Raw genomic sequence first — 11412 nt, 5'->3', positions numbered from 1 at the left:
TCATGCTAATCATGCTCCACACCCCACTGATAATTACTCGATTGCGGTAAAAAGGATCAGACGACGGGTTATATTGCATTTGAATGTCCTTTATGTAGTGTGGTACTTACAGATGCTCAATAGAGGACTTACAATATTGTTTCAAGCTAAGTTCTTCTCTGGCTCTCCAACTGCTATGTTATGGAGCTTTAGTTGTGTACTAAAGTTGGCTGTGGTATTCTATTTAGTATTGTATTCAACTATTCATAGTACGCTAAATATATCAAAATGTTGAGAAAGGATAGTTACCCTATCCTAAAACGATAACCACCCCACCACCATACATTTGCTATTCACATAGGCATTTCATAGGTTTTCAAATCGCAGGACAGGTTTTTCCAATCATAGCCGGTGGTACTGGTGATTATTGTGTATTTACTTTTTGTACCAAAAGTAATGCATAATCATCAGGAAAGTACTTTTAAAAATATTCGAAGTCAAAATACGACGAGTTTTAAATGTATTACATATATGTAAACCTTTGCAATTAACTACTACACTTTAACGTCCGTGCTAATGAATGCTCTGAGGTGAACAACACTCTAATGCTGATTTTATCTTCACTGATTAAAATTAACACTTCAACACAGTTTATTAGCATAAGAAATGTTTGAAACGATTTTTTCTCCTTTCAGACAGGGGAGGTTTCTCCATAAGGTTGCAGGTTCGCGCTACCCCCATTAACTTTTTATGTTTATTTTAGGTAATTTGGGTTACTCAACTAGGTACTGTATTTTCATTCAACAAGACAAACCTTTCAAGAGCTTGAAAGAGTAAATATTGACTACAGGAGACTTTACAAGCCGGTACTCTTAGATGTTCACTGCAGGAGCCGAAAAGTTTGCAGCAGAGAGTCAACCTGAGGTAGGATGAAACCTGGGCTGGCAGAGGGGTGCGCGGGGCTGATCGAGGGGAGCTTTCTGGCTGCTTGATGGGTGCGCGGGGATTAAATGGAGGTTTATAAACATGGCTCCTCCTATTTTCCGCGCACTTTTTAGTGATAGATTTTTGTACTCGTTGGAGAAGTAAGAAGGGTTCCGTCAATACTGCCAACTGAATGGAAATGAAATCTGAATTGAATCGATAATATGATCGATCGATATGAATTTTATAAACCTTTATTATTTTAAGCAAACAACTGTGTCACACACACAATATTTAATACTATATAACATTTCCCGTTGCGAAACTTGTTCCTAGCATGAATTCTATGGTTTGGCTTTGCTGTGTAAATAACAACAGTACGAGTACTTAAAGTGTACGCCAGATGGCGCACAGCGATGATAAGCGATTCTTAGTTTGTGTTTCAAAGGTTGCCAATACGAATCTCGAAGATAACCAAAGTCGACCGCTTCAGCACTAGGGTGTAAATCTATCACTAAAAAGTGCGCGGATAATACTACGGCCGACTTGTTGCGTCGCTCTATCTAGCTCCTTGCAGCGCAGCGAGAGATACAGTCGGCCGTGCTCCTACGTAACCAACTACTAGCAAAGTCGCTAGAGACCGTTGAAGCTCAATGTGAGAGTCTGTTATAAAACAGGGATAACACCTAGCGACATTGGATGGAAGTTCATCTGCTGGATCGTTACCTACGAGATATACAAGGCCGGGAAGTGTGAGCTAGTTCTGAGCATAAAAACCGTCCCCAACCAAGTTCGTAGTACCACCGCCAGATGTCTCGACATCGTGCTATAGTTTTCATGTGCTGTAGTGTATTAACATATGGAGAAAAGTGTTTTTAAATACGTTTACTTATAGATTTCACTTACTGTTAGTGTTCAAATGAACTCGAAGTAAATTTAATATACTCTTATAAAATATGGTATATCGTACTATAAGTCCAATTCGTCAAAAAAAGGAGAACAATTGGAGTTTTCAATCATAACCAGCCGATCAAGTTTTAAAGGAGAAGTGGATAATTGCCACATCCGGACGGGGATTAGTGTGTGTGTGTGTGTGGGGGGGGGGGGGCAAATTAGGTTCGCTTTGGTCGCCTGGGACGTCATCCAGAGTCTGTAATTTACATTTTAAATATTGAGACTTCAGATTATGGGTTAAAGATTCATTAGATCACTTCACTGCCTCCGACTACCGCATCAAAAGACACGAATTAGGCCTATGTTGGCTTTTCGAATCGAAAAAACTAGAATAACACCCCTCATTAAAGATCCACCTGTGGGTGGGGGCAGTAGAATAACACCCACGGTATCCCCAGCCCATCGTAAGAGGCGACTAAAAGGGGCCCCAGGGGCTCTGAACTTTGGAGCGTGGGTTAGCGACCACGGGACCCTTAGCTGAGTCCTGGCATAGCTTCCACTTCCTTGTGCTAGGCTCCTCACTTTCATCTATCCTATCCGACTCTTCTTGGTCAACTCTTGTTTTTTTCCGATCTCCACGGTATTAGGTTCCCCAGGCCTAGGGATTCTTTCATTTTCACGTGGACCTTGTCTTACTTTGGCCGATATCTTCATTTTTGAAGTGTCGGATCCGTTCATTTTTTCCCTCAGATTAGTGTTATATAGAGGACGGTTGCCTAGTTGTACTTACCCTTAAAACAATAATCACCACCACCACCACCACCTCATTAAAGAAAACCTCCATTACGAAGCCATTAATTTGACATGCGTGGAGGAAACTTTAGGATCCCTTATCATAGATGAAATGGCTATCAAGCCCAGAGTACACTATAATCGTAATCCTGATCAGCAACAGTTCTCGAAGTAGGCCTACTCGATGAGACGCTCGAAGGTAAGATAACTAATCAATTGGCGATTATTCTATTTTCTTTCAGATGTACTATTTTAATAGGCCTAAAATATCTGGAAGTTTTTTTGCTGTTGGTTTTACATCGCACCGATACAGATAAGTCTTATGGCGACGATGGGGTAGGAAAGGGCTAGGAGTGGGAAGGAATCGACCGTGGCCTTAATTAGGGCACAGCCCCAGCATTTGCCTGGTATGAAAATGAAAAACCACGGAAAACCATCTTCAGGGCTGCCGACAGTAGGATTCGAACCCACTATCTCCCGGATGCAAGCTCACAGCTGCGCGCTCCTAACCGCACGGCCAACTCGCCCGGTAGTTTTATATTATGTTAGATGCTATTGATATTAAGAATGACACCATGCCTTTTCAGAAAAACCTGTCACTCTGGAGTTGTCTTCCTTGGCCATGATATGTGGTTATCTCGTTCGAGTTGCGGAAGAAAATTCCAACTGTGAATCATGCTTGGGGCAGATATCCTCGGCCACTACTAACAGTCCATTGATGTGCCTCATTAGGATGAAAGATAGTGGAGCATTACGCTACCCCTCAAAAGAATTTGTTTACTTCCTGAAAAATATGTTGAATTTTACGCGTCACTCATTACGTTATCTGGGAAATGCGAATTTAGTTTAAAAACTTCACGTTTTTGTTGTTCCAAAGTTCATTGAGGCATTCAAATGTGACGAGTGTGATCAGAGAGTACTGACTGCAACTCTCATTACAAAACTTTTAAAACCAATACTCAACAATGAAGCTCATACAATTACAGATGCTCATGACTTGGAAAAGAACTTCAGGACAAAGCCTTTAAGTTGGAAGATCTTCAAAATGTGAGTGCTACGAGCAGTGATCATGGTAAGTCATTTTTAATGTATTACTTTTATTAATTATCGCACTTAACTTCGCCTAAAATAATTCCAAATACCACTTAAATGTGCTTTACATTACCAATCACTCGAAATCACATTTAGGTGGTCCTAACTTCATTATTTGTAGATTCTACGTCTTTAGAAACCAACATGTACTAGCCTATTAATTGAATGTCTTTCGCGCGAGCAGCATAGCAAGATGTCGAGACCTCTAGCGGACGTTCGTAAAACTACTTGCGACCCGCATCTCTATCGGTCCGCTTCCCGGCCTTGTATATCTCGTAGGCAATGGCTGGATACACCGCCGTCTCAATCTCTATATAGGATTGAGACGGCGGTGGCTGAATATATAACTAATGGCTTTAAAATTGAAAATAAAAACCGCCATTTCTTTCAGTATAGTTGTGAGCTTTGTTATGTGCGTACAAGCACTGCCTTCGTGATGTCCAGGCCGCACTGTAACGAGCGCGGGAAAGCGATCAGCTGATCGTTAGGGGGGAAGTTTAACATATGAGTTAGTAGAGTTAAACATAGATTTTCGCAGTTTTATTGACATTTTTAACGATGGCCGCATGTTCACTCAGATATATGTGAGAATGAGTTGTCATCGACTGCATTATTAAGTGGAAAGTCGTTAATTAGTGAAGAAAACTTAGTGTGAGCGTGTATTTATGTGAAGCTATAGGTTAAGAAGATCGTTCTTCAGTGTTCTGATTTTGTAGTTTCTTTGTGTAAAGTTATATTTATAGTGTAAAATTAATTGAGTTAGTGCATTCTGTCTTTTATTATTAACCTCGAATTGTATGTACTTGAATTAAAATGATCAGTGAGGGAAATCACCATGCCTAAGAGTTGCTGTGTGCCTGGCTGCAAAGCCAATTATAAACAAGGAGAGTACATTCCGGTATTTGTGTTTCCTCCTGATGAAGAACGAGTTAAGTTATAGAAGAAGGCTATTCCCAGGGAGAATTTAATAGTTAATCACAGCACAGTTGTGTGTATCAAGCACTTTTCTGAAAATCACATCCTAAGAGGAATAAGTGTGTCTCGTCCAGATGGTGAGTTAAATTTTTTTATTATGTCATAAACACGGGTAACATTAGGTAGGTCCTATATTTTTATGTAATCAGACCTACGGCTTATCTGATTTCGGTGTATTTGAAAATGCAAGTCTTATTTATGAGTATCACCGAGCACGATAGCTGCAGTCGCTAAAGTGCGGCCATATCCAGTATTCGGAGACAGTGGGTTCGAACCCCACTGTCGGCAGCCCTGAAGATGGTTTTCCGTGGTTTCTCATTTTCACGCCAGGAAAATGCTGGGGCTGTACCTTAATTAAGGCCACGGCCGCTTCCTTCCCATTCCTAGACCTTTCCTGTCCCATCGTCGCCGTAAGAACTATCTGTGTCGGTGCGACGAAAAGCAAATAGCAAAAAATAAAAAAAATGTATGAGTATCAAATAGCAGTGTGATTTATGTAAATCTAATCTTCTGACAGATTCAGATCTTATTTATGAATTTCCTCCAGAAGTAAGATATCTGAATTCAGTCAGTCTTTAATGTCTGGGCCGTTTTCGCAACGGACTGCCGAAGAAAAATCCGAAGTGAAACGATTGAGTAGGACCACGCGACGTTTAATTTCGAAACCAGATACAATACCGGAATTAGGCTATCTCGAAGTGTTTCATTTCAATATGGTAAAAGAGTTTTTAAATGAAAAAATGTTACTGGGTTGTAGTAATATTCATGAAAATAGAAATGTAAAATGTTTATTTTATTTATAATAATAAGTATTGTTGATGTATCTGGATTTGAAAATTAACCTGTAATCATGTTATATCAATGGTAAAATTTGTGCACCACTGAACTTTCAAACCACCAGCCGCCACTGCTTTCAGACAGAGGTACAATTCACATTTCTTGCATATGATGAAAGTATCCCATCTTACATAAGTGCAACTTGTTCTTGTACATTTTTCATTCCAGAGTGGCCAGTGGTCCTAGGATTCTTCCTTACATAAGCTGGAGGGATTGGTGATCCTCGAAACTTTCTTCTTCTTTTCCCAATGTTACCCGAACATGGTCTCCGTCGCTCGGAATTCCACTTTCCAATCTGACTCAGGGTTTTTGCAAGATCTTTGCGGATTATTTTCTAGTTGAAGGTCTTGCCATTTGCGTTTCAAAACAAAATCCAAGCATTTATCACTGCTGTAATATCCAGATAGTAGAGAAAATCGAAATACCATTTTCTGGATTTAATTTTGTTGTAACTAGATATATTTACAATTTGCTTTACACCTCACCGACACAGATAGGTCTGATGGGGACGATATAACAATATTCAGCTTGGTAAGATACTGTTTAACAAGCAAGTAAGTTCTCCTTTGCACAAGCAATGCTATGCATTTAAGGGTTAAGACGAAGTAAGCAAGCAGAACTGAACAACCAGAGAAGGGCTACGAAGGGTGTGAAAATGAAAGACACCTTAGGACACGCAAACCCAATACCTCGGGGTTCTGGAGAGAACAATAGTGACCAAGGAAGGTCGGATATGGCAGGTAAAAATAGATACCCTAGCACAACGAGAATCACTTAAGGGCTCGTGCTCACCAACAAACGCTCTCAATTTGATAACCCTCGGGTTCCTCTCACGAAAGGCAGACGTTACCATGGATGAATTCTTCCGCCACTCCCCCCCCCCCTCCACTTGGGTAATCAGACCAGATCGGAAGATGTAATAAATAGATTTAATTACTGCAGTCACTACAAGGAATAATACAAATGCCCTAATGATAATCCTAACACAGAAATGACTGATCTACAATATTAACTATGATACAGCAGCAACATACGCAATGGAAAAAAATTGACAAGATTTCATTTTATTGAACATAACCACAATACAGACACATCACATTCACAAACAGTATCATCTCCTCTTTATAAGCAGTGAATGATCGATAACCGTATAAGTTATTATGTGGTTAAAATCTTAAGTTGGATCCAGCTTTGCTTATGGCCCCAAAATTGACAAGATGTCATTTTATTGAACATAACCACAATACAGACACATCACATTCACAAACAGTATCATCTCCTCGTTATTAGTAATGAATGATCGATAACCGTATAACTTCTTATGTGGTTAAAATCTGAAGTTGGGTCCAGCTTTGCTTATAGCCCATTTGAATCTTTCCCGCTGCGTTTTTGTGTATACTTTTTCAATGGGAACGTCGAATTTCTTGCACCAGGCTATCGTTATCCTAGGATCAATATAATTGACTTTCGAAGTTGTAAGAGCAATATCTCTATTTTCAATTTTATCTGTTAATAATGATTTCAACCTTTCCAACTGATCTTTCATTCTTTCTAACGTCCTTCTTCTTTTAAACATCATGATTTTAGCTTGAGTTGTTCTTTCTTCTTGATACTTCCTCTTTGCCTCCTTCAATCTTTCTGCTGCACAACGCACCTGTTTCTCTTTTGCACTTATTCTTCGTTTTAAAGATTTGAGACTCCTAGCAAAGGTCTTTGATACTGACTTCTGGTGATTACAAAGAATGGCAACGGATCGATTTGCCCGATTGTATGCAAGTAACTTTTCATGGATACTACTATTTACTCTAGTTAGGCTTCTAAGCTCTTTTTCGAGAGTAATAGATGCATTGTATGTTCTAAATACTTTTGCTGTTAAACCTCTCATGAAACTTCTTAAGTATGAATTTAGAGAAGAGAGGGTTAGACAATGAAAAAGTAAAGTACCCTTTGGTTTATTTTTTTTGAAAAGCCTGAGGTTTTCGTAAACGTTCCTGTGAACTTTTATAGCATTGTTATATCGGATGCTATCCTTTCCCAGGAAGTCGAGCATTACTATGCGATCTCGTCCATAATTTTCTTTCCTTAGTGAAATATGTTCGACCCTAAGTGAGCAGCAACCTACAGTATCTGCAACCGAGTCGTCGTCCTTTTCAATCCCCGCTCTTAACGCCAGCCTGTCAATGAAGTACAGAGCAATAGCACGCTGCCTTGTTCTCATATCTGGAGATGTCCAGTCTTTGCGATATTGCTTTCGAATCGTATGAATACATCTTCCAAGCTTACGGGCTTTTTCAAATTTTTGTTGGTCGCTTTCGGTTTTGATTCTAGCTGAGCTATTTAATAATATGTACTTCGTTCCACCCAATATATTATCTGTCCAGGAAGCAAGCCACAAGACTGTCTTGTCATGCCGTACTTCTTTCCATTGGTGTCCTTTAGGTGGACGCGGAATAATGGAATCCGAACTACAATTTATGGTTACATCCTCTGGTACCACGCGATGTTTAACCATACCCATCTTTGGATGCTCCCCACGACCTCTAAATAGGCCCGGTGGTTCTACTCTGAAATTTCGAATCTTTTCTCTTCGTCCGTCAATTATACAGTAACCATACTCTTCACGAATTCTCTCGTTCTCATCCTTAAGTTTCCTTTTTCCTTCTCTACTCATAGTCTTTCTGTCTTGAGATTTGTTTGCGAAGTACTCACTGATTTGGCTGAAATTGCATTTTTTTAAATCTGTAATTAATTCCCTTTCTGTGCACGTCATTACTTTCCGCCAGTCATTAAAGAAATTTTTATTAAACGTGCTCTTATGTACGTATGCTGTATCTAACATGCGAGCATAAAATGTAGCAACTTCTTCCGTAACTTTGCATAATCGTACGGGTTTATTATTGTAGAGCAATTTAACGTCGCATGGAAGGCGTTCATAAGGAGGGACAAATAACGGACCCTTGTGTTCCAAAAAACACCATTTCTCAACACCAGGTTCAGTCTGTACGTCTTCCCACCACTTCCAATCATCGTACGACTGACCTGTTGATGAAGATCGAGGGCCTAATTTTATCTTCTTCCTATCTTGAAAGAATTCATTATCACGATATGATCGTTTTCTCTCACGCACATTCTCTAGGCGAAATTGATCAGTGACGACAATATCATCCTCATAATCAGAATTATGATCTACAGTGGAAGGTGTCGTCGAACTTACAGATTCATGGTCAGTCGCTTTCTCGTCTTTAATGTTGCTTGGACCGGCAATAACTTCATTCATTCTGAATGACTGATCAAATTTCTCTTGAGCTACAGTACAATTTTCATTTCGGTTTGAGTTTTTATTGACTCGTGTCGATTTAGATGTCGATCCCTTATTACTTTTTGCATTAAGTAAACTCTCTGTAATTTCTTCAACACTGGAACTTCTTAAAATCACTCTTATTCCTTCATTTATCAAAGTATTATTGTTTAGATCCAAATTTACATTCTCTTCATATTGATCTTCTTGAATGCATTCTTCATTTCCTTCATTTGTATTATTTGTGTTCGTGTTTTTATTATTATTCTCCTTTAAACACTTTTCATTGTTATTTTTAGGAGGGTTATATTTCATAATACTTCTGTCACTTTCAGAAGACTTGTGTGGCCACCTGCAACAAAATATTAATTCTTATTTATAAGAGAGAAAGTTTGTGAGTTTGTGTATATAACTTAGATTCAAACAGTAAGGTATCATGAGCTCGCACTGGGAAATATTTATTTTACCCGCAGATATAAGGATACACATTAGTAGGGCACTAATACATATTATTATTCAACATAGTCACCATCCTTGCCCAAGTACGAGTACTTGTTCCAACGGAACTCCAAGGCATCGATGGTGGCATGGAAGAAATCTGCCTCCAGTCCCTCACGCCACGTCATGACAGTATTGCTGAACAGCCGAATCGTTGCTGATTGTTGAGATAAAAGTCCAGATTGTTTTATGCAAATTGCTCCCCGCTGGCGCTCCAGTTGGAAACAGTACTGGCAGCATTCACTGCCACTCCTCTGATGACGAAATCAACCACCTGGATCAGTGGTGGCTCGTCAAATACGAAATTGGCTGTTCACATGATGTAACAGTAGTAATGACGTATTAAACGAAATAATGTTTGTAACAATCCTTCTAGACCACTCTTTCTCTATTCGATTTCTAAATCACTTAGCCTACTAGTGTTAAATTTGGTTAGTGATCTGAAAAAGATCACAATAAATAATACCCTCTCCCGGATCTGTGGTTTCCACGATTATCGGAGACGGGAACAATATACAGCATATAACCTTGACTTTACGTCTGATCTTAGAGGATCGAATTAAGAAGGACAAACCCAAGTACATGGCGTTCGTAGATCTAGAAAAAGCATTGATAATGTTGATTGGACCAAGCTATTTGAGATTCTGAAGATGATCGGGATCAGACACCGAGAACGAAGAAATATCTAATAAGAATCAGTCTGCAGTGATAAGAATCGAGAGATTTGAAAAAGAAGTAGCAATCCAGAATGGAGTGAGGCAAAGTTGCTGTTGCCTCTGCTTTTCAATTTTTATATAGAGCAGGCAGTAAAGGAAATCAAAGAGGAATCTGGGAAGGGAATCACAATCCTAGGAGAGGAAATCAAAACCCTGAAATTTGCTGCTTATATTGTTATTTAATCTGAGACTGCAGAAGATCTGGAGAAAATGCTGAATGACATGGTCAGAGTCTTGGGTAAGAACAAGATGAAAATAGTAAGTCCGAAAAACAAAAGTGCAGTCGAACGAAGGTAGGTGATGCAGGAATTATTAGATTAGGAAATGAAGTCTTAAAGGAAGTAGATGAATCTTGTTACTTGGGTAGTAATATAACTAACAATGGCAGAAATAAGGACGACATAAAATGCAGACTAGCACAAGCAAAGAAGGCCTTTCTTAAGAAAAGAAATTTGCTCACTTCGAACATTGATATAGGAATTAGAAACATGTTTTTGAAGGCTTTCGTCTGGAACGTGGCATTGTATGGAAGTGAAACATGGACAATAATTAGCTCAGAAATAAAATAGAAGCTTTTGAATTGTGGTGTTACAGAATAATGCTGAAGGTGAGATGGATAGATCGAATCACGAATGAAGGGATACTCAATCAAAATGATGAGAGGAGATTGATTTGGCTAAATTTGACAAGAAGAAGAGATAGAATGTTAGGACACATCTTAACACATACAGGACATGTTCAGTTGGTTTTGAAGGAAGTGTAGGTGGTAAGAACAGTAGGGGTAGATCAAAGTATGAATATGACAAGCAGATTAGAGCAGATATAAGTTACAGCAGTTATTTAGAAATGAAAAGTTTAGCACAGAATAGGGTGGCATGCTGTATCAAACCCGTCTATGGACTGATGACTCAAACAACACAACATTATTATTATTATTATTATTATTATTATTATTATTATTATTATTATTATTATTATTATTATTATTATTATTATTATTATATAGTATATATACACATGCGTTTGGCCCTCTATGGAACACGTAGAACTATTATTTAGCATTGGTATTCTTGATCTTCTTGTTCTTCTTATCTTCCCAAAACCTCCTCATCCTTCCACTATGGGCCTGTTGTCTTTCTTGTGTCCACGCGTTTTATAATTTTCAAATTTCTTGCCCACGGTTTCTTGGGCGTAATATTGTGGGTGTTCATCTTTTGTCTATATGAAGTCCTTGTGGTTTCCAGTGGGTCAATGTCGACTTCTGCGAGATCATTTTGTGTGTCTACTAGCCAGCGCACTTTGATTTGTCGTATTCCATTGGTAACGAAAAAGATTTCCTTGGTCAATCGTGAGTCATCCATTCGTGTAAATGCCCGTAGAATTTCGTACGTCTTTTGCGTGCAAGTG

At 38.9% G+C, this 11412-nt stretch overlaps 1 pseudogene; it reads right to left on the bottom strand.

Annotated features, from left to right (window-relative positions):
* Positions 1 to 6820: 6820 nt before the first annotated feature.
* Positions 6821 to 8770, bottom strand: LOC136880871 (DNA topoisomerase I, mitochondrial pseudogene; annotated as a pseudogene).
* Positions 8771 to 11412: the final 2642 nt, after the last annotated feature.

The sequence above is a fragment of the Anabrus simplex genome, chromosome 9 (assembly GCF_040414725.1).
Source record: "Anabrus simplex isolate iqAnaSimp1 chromosome 9, ASM4041472v1, whole genome shotgun sequence".
NCBI classification, from domain to species: Eukaryota; Metazoa; Arthropoda; class Insecta; order Orthoptera; family Tettigoniidae; genus Anabrus; species Anabrus simplex.
Note: the sequence above shows the minus strand (reverse complement) of the source record. Positions and strands in the feature narration are given on the sequence as shown.